General features: G+C 39.1%; 1 protein-coding gene across 1 annotated transcript in view; it reads right to left on the reverse strand.

The window, feature by feature from the left end:
- The window catches only part of PACC1 (proton activated chloride channel 1), a 96,485-nt gene extending 90,491 nt beyond the window's left edge, over positions 1-5,994 (reverse strand). Inside the window, exon 1 of the mRNA XM_035901572.1 lies at positions 2,045-5,994. The gene's annotated coding sequence lies outside the window, so the exon portion shown is untranslated. The remainder of the gene's footprint in view (positions 1-2,044) is intronic.
- Between the last annotated feature and the right edge of the window lie 6 nt (positions 5,995-6,000).

Raw genomic sequence — 6,000 nt, forward strand, 5'->3', positions numbered from 1 at the left:
ACGTTGTATCACTGAAATGCATTTTCAAGAAGAAGTTAGTGATTTTACTGGGAGGAAGGAGGAACCAAGCTTTTGTGGGAAATCCCTCTGTTCCAGAAAGTATGCAAAATTAGATAAAATTAGATATAAGATTAGGTATAATTAGAAAGCCTTAGAAAACCCTGCTTACAACAACACGGAAGAAGTTATCAGAGTTCAAACACAAATCAATGACCAGAAATACAATTTACCTACCTGGTACTAGGGGGGAAAGCAGTAGACTACAAACAAAAAACAATACATTGAAATGATCTTAAAAGTAGTTACTGAAAGGGAATCAAACAAATTTTAAAACGATCTTCACTTTTAACATTGTGTAGGTTGTGCGTTTTAGCAGCCAAATCTGTAGCTTTTGGTGACACATCAATCCATATGAAGAAAGGAAACCAAGAATGAGCAAACTCTCCCATCCAAGAACCTACAGACCCAACTCTGCATCACTTCAGTTAGTGAGAACTGTCACTGAGTTCAACAGGGACAGGACCACAACCCACTTGGAAAACAGCTTTATCTTATTTGCATTACTTTTAAATCATTCAATAAAAAAATATTCTGAGATTTAAACATGCAGAAAAGTCAAAGACATTAAAGAATAATTCTCACAAAGCAACAATTCTCCACTGTATGGTGCATTTCTGCTGATAATGTTTAAATGTATTGTCTTGACACGTGTTCATGCATGGTTTTGCCTCTGCTGTGCATTCAACTGAATGAGTAATAGACTAAGGATTTCTTCTAAGCATTGTGCTCACTTAAGATAAATGTTTCACAGTACACAGTGCCCTGTTGTTTATGGAAGTTTCAAAATGGTACTCATGATCTACTGAGTGCATTTTCAACTTCCCACATTTAGTAAGGCATTCCAAAGCAAAAGACAAGCTCCAAAGAACTTAGTATGAAACTAAACTGTTATAAAAACAGAAGCCCTTGGGGAAAAGAGCATTTCCCTAACGTGTTTTACATAACTTCTTCACAGACTTGTTCCTGTTATGTGAAATATATTTACCATTATGATATACAGTATACTACAGTTGTTTCTTTGTGAAGTTTATTAAGTTATCCACTTTTTTTTTTAAGAACAGTTGAAAACCAGAGTTCCAGACCATGGGCAATCCTAGATAAAAGCAAATATCATGCCAGAGCAAATAAAAAAAGACCCAGTGGATACAGAGGAAGTGACAGGAAGTTTTGGAAGAAACAAACAGAACAGAACAAAAGTTTCAAAGAGCCTGAGCTGCATCATGAAGATTTATGTGAAACATTTTGACTTTACAGTCTTGGAAACTTTGCTTTGGGGATGGGGAGGGAGGCAAGGGCAGGAAGGACTAGAATGGAGAATGCAGCAACAGGGCTTAATCTATTTCTGAACTTTGTGAGTCACATTTAACGTAAGCTTTCAAGTTACACTGTTGGTATACAGTGGTAGCAGTAACAAAAAGCTCCTAAATTCTGTAATTCATTGTGTCATGATAAACACTACCAGGTAACAATCCTGCACACACCCTGCGAACAGATGAGCTGACAAAACGCCAGCTAGAAATAGATTCATGAAATAGTTTAAGGTGATATGGAAAGCTATGATAACCTTATGATATCAGTTAAAGTTTATGATTAATTTGCAGGTAACTATCACATTTGTTAGAGCTGAATGCTGCGAAATCTTACCAGGACTTGAGGACAGAAATAAAGGGACTTTTTTTGGATAAATTACTCAGATTTTCAGTAATGTAACAAATGTCACAAATAGAATAAATTAATTTGTGAGACTATTAGACTAGAGCAGATTTAATGAATACCAATATTGTTTCAGTTCATACAGATGCTGCAGTACCTGTTCTGCAGAAAGTAGTAGAAGGTCAAGTGAAACAGATAATGCCTTTAATGTGCAATTTCTACTTATCTTGGGTATCTATATGATAACACAGTCCTAATGTTATGCTCATTACATTGCTATGAGGTACAAAACATATTATCTCTATTTGTCAGAAAGCATTAGACAACTTACCTAAAACACCCTGTGGTAGACTGTACATTTCCTAAGTTTTTGTTCACATCTTAACTATTCTTTTCTACCTGAAAAGAAAAATGCTCAGGATCACTGATAATTCTGCTTACCCTTGCTTGGAGAAAGGAAGTTATAGCCTAAGGAATAAAATGAAATAATTTCATTTGTCAAAAACCTATGTATTCTTGACCTTGGTGCTGCTAGAAAAACGAGACTCCCATGAAGAAGAAAACTACAGGATGCTGACTTAGTGCCTATGCTTGATCAAGGGCTGTTCATAAGTAATAGCAGAACTGTACACACCAAGGGATTTGTAAACTTTTTTAAACATTAATTTGCTCATATACCTTCATCATCCAGACTATACCCACTTCTATAAAAGCTTTTATCATGTCCCTTCTTGAATCCCATCTTCCCTCATCAGATTCACAACCACAGTGTAATAAATAGCTTTAAGGGTAACCGCCATCCTCCACCTCGCATAACCTAACGATCTAACGAGAAAATGATATTTCAAATACATTTCAAGTGTATCACGTTTTCTTTCAAATGAAAAAGCCAGACTGCAAGAACTGACTTGACATTCAGCTCTGGTTCATACCAAAGGGAAATCCTTACGACTGTGAAGGAGAGAAAGTAGCATGTTTAAGTCACAGATGTAACTCCCATTTACCTTTTTGGAGAGCTCCCACAGAAAAAGGAAGACAACCACAAATCAGAAGTGTAACATAGCCAAAACTCCTCTATAGCCACAGGAAAGGTGCAATTATAATTTAGCAACAAAACAGCAACTCCCCTAGGCAGAACTAAATCACAAACATCATATTGAGAAACAAAAATCACTCCTCCTTTCCCTCTACCCTCAGGCTTATAATTAAAGGAAACTCAAAAGAGATCCTTTTTATTTCTATTGCTTGAAAACAAAGAGCCCTGTTGAGTCGGGGAATACATATCTCAATTTCCACCAGAAAATCCTTCTAGTCTGCTCTGAAAATGGATTCCAGACGCAGAAGGCAAGGAGATAGAAGACAATATTTTTTTTTTTAATCAGATCAGTAGACCTAAGTTGTTAAAAAGCACGTAGACCTTCACGACTCTCATAAGAATTAAAATAACCTGATTATGTTAAAAAGCTAGATATTTTTAGAGAAAAATGTAATTAGCACTTAGAAGTGATGGGCCTTAATCATTATGGAACTTAAAGAACAGCTGTGGGAAAGCAAAGGGCTGACAGGAAGAATAATGACAAAATGAAGTACCAAATTTATGTTTCTGTTGAAACCACAGTTTTTAAGTGTCCACGCGAGTTAAAAAAGTTAAGCTCTGGGCTTATGTTTTGCAGGCAGACTATCAGTCCACTTGGATTGCTTTGTGAAAATATTCTCCAGCTGCTGACTGGACATTTCTGTCCTTCAGCTTCTAAGAGCCGCTCTAATGCCTAGTAACTGTTTGGGTTCATCCCAGTAACTTCCATGAATACATTTGGTATATTGAGGAAGTACATCACATTCTGGAATGGGAATGAGTAGGATCCATAGATCGTGGTCGTTCTGCTGCAGAGGGCATTTGTCATGCAAGACTCAGACACAGTCTGATTCTGCTTGGTACTCACAGACTTCCAGGAAGGTTGTTTCTGATGGGGCACCACCTGAAAGCGATGAAGGGCAAATGGAAGATTCTCGGAAAGCTTCATTTCAAAGCACAGGACTTTTTCAAGGATAAGGGGATTATTTAACTATTTTCTGGAGAGGTTCTAGCATGGTATAGTACATCACAGGCAGAGATGTACAATCAGTACAGGTTTTCTTTTAGAATTACAATAAGCTTTGCGATGGTATTCTGGTAGCTCATTCAAAAGGCTGTTTCCTTGTTGGTATATGGTCATCCCTATAACGACGAGGGAAGCACTATAAATGCCCCCTTCAGAGGGGATGCAGTGTTATCTCCAGACCTAACAATACACCTTGGGGCTGTTTTGTTGCACTTAGAGCAATTAATTGTGCAACTACATGTACATTGGTCCAAACACCATTCTGTTTGACAGGTGTGTTCATAACAGCATGTAACCAGAAACAGCTTAATGGAAGAGTAGCAGCTATTAAATTTCTAGAAGCTAACGAAGTAATCCAGGCTTTTGATAGAGAACAGCTTTAACATCCTGATTTTAGGAACAGCACAAATTTGTTGATATAAGTTTCCAGAGTTTCTTTTTTAAAGCAGCTGAAGGATAAAGGCTTGTATTCCTGAAAGCTTGTCCACTTCTCTCTTCCTCTGTATGATTCAATCTAATAAAAGACACAGCCACTCTTTACTAACTATACCACCTTCCCTTGGGATGCTCTGCGACAGCAGTATTTAGCTGTAGTTTGCACTGCACCATGCTATCATTACACTGCACAACAAAGCCCTTCAAACTGGATATGCAACCTCTGTGAACATATGCTGCTTTACCACAACGGAAGACTGAAAAAGAAGGATTGCCAACAACTATGCAGCTACCTTTTCTAGTGCACTGCCACATACGAAGGGCTGAATCTCTACTTCCTTCGATTTTCCAGTCAAGATTTTGGCTAAACCTATCCAAAAACACTTGGAAGTAATCTCAAATTAACTACTTGGTTAAACTGTGGAATGAAAATATTCCCATTTTAGATTTAGTTCAGGTTAGTCTTGGTTTAGTTCAACACCTTTATCTTTCAAACACAAAAAAAGATGAGTTTAAGAAGCTTGTTCACGCTGACGAGGACACATCAGCCACATGGGGACAGAAGCTGGCACACTCATTTTGCTTTCAGGCAAGTTTAACCTACTTTACAGCTCTTTTATAGAGACCTTTATCTGGTGCTTATTGCATAACTCTTAGTGAACTTTTCTAGGTCTTTCACCTGCTCACAGTCATTAGCAGACCAGAAGCTACTTGCTGATGACGTAGTTCAACTTCCTTCTTTCACATGGCCCACCACATCTTCCTTGAGCTCTGACAGCCTGAGAAGATGCCATCCCAAACTAAAGATCTACTTGCTGTCCAGTCTGTCTACAGAAAGCAACAGCTTTGGGAGACAGGCACACAGTTACTGACTCTTATGCACAATTTCTCAAAAAAGCCACATGCAGAAGGGATCAAAAGGACACAGCAGCTTTGTAACACCCGATTCTGAAATGCAAAGAGTTACAGTAACAAGTTGGTAAGCATTGTCTACCAAATACATATATACACACACACACACTATTAAAAGCTTGCACACACAGCCCGATATCCTTTCAAACATACAATCATTGTAACACGTGTTTTAAAAAAAAATGTAGGCTGATCTGACTCAGAAAAAAAAAAAAAAAAAGGCAAAAAAGGCAAGGCCAGCTCCTGCAAGGGAACGTAAACACTCCTAGGCTTTGGTCTTTCACAGAAATAGTGCATGGCCACACAGGCTACAGAACATCCTCAGGGTGCTCTAGACAAAGGTGGACTTGGTAACTGGAATAGAAATGAAAGAGCATCCTTAGAAGATTCTAGATATAAGCTACTGCTGTAGTTAAGACCAAGACCATAATACAAATGGCATCCCTGACGTGGTATTTTTTGTAATAATTAATTGTGGGGAACGTCATCTTCTAGAGGGCATAGAAACTATCCCCCCCCCCATAATACACTGCTTTTCTTTACTGGGAGAGCACAGTACTGAACAAGAGCACCGTGGTTTGCTGTTTGCTCTCAGTGCGGGAGGGTTATTCCTTCACACAGTGCCCCGCAAAGAGAAGTTAAGCAACCTCGCAGGCTCCCTTGCTGATGCCAAATAAAGGAAAACCGACGGCACCGCACAAAGAAGCCTCTCTCTGTTTCAAGAGCTGTGGATTCAGCCGGAGCTGTTGACCCCCGTGACTCCGAGGCACGCCCCCCCGCAGAAATCAGCGCCTCAGCCGCGGCAGCGGGTTCCCCGCCCGGCGGGGAGGGCCAGGCC

The sequence above is a fragment of the Egretta garzetta genome, unplaced genomic scaffold, assembly GCF_000687185.1.
Source record: "Egretta garzetta isolate BGI_Z169 unplaced genomic scaffold, ASM68718v1 scaffold319, whole genome shotgun sequence".
Classification (NCBI taxonomy): domain Eukaryota; kingdom Metazoa; phylum Chordata; class Aves; order Pelecaniformes; family Ardeidae; genus Egretta; species Egretta garzetta.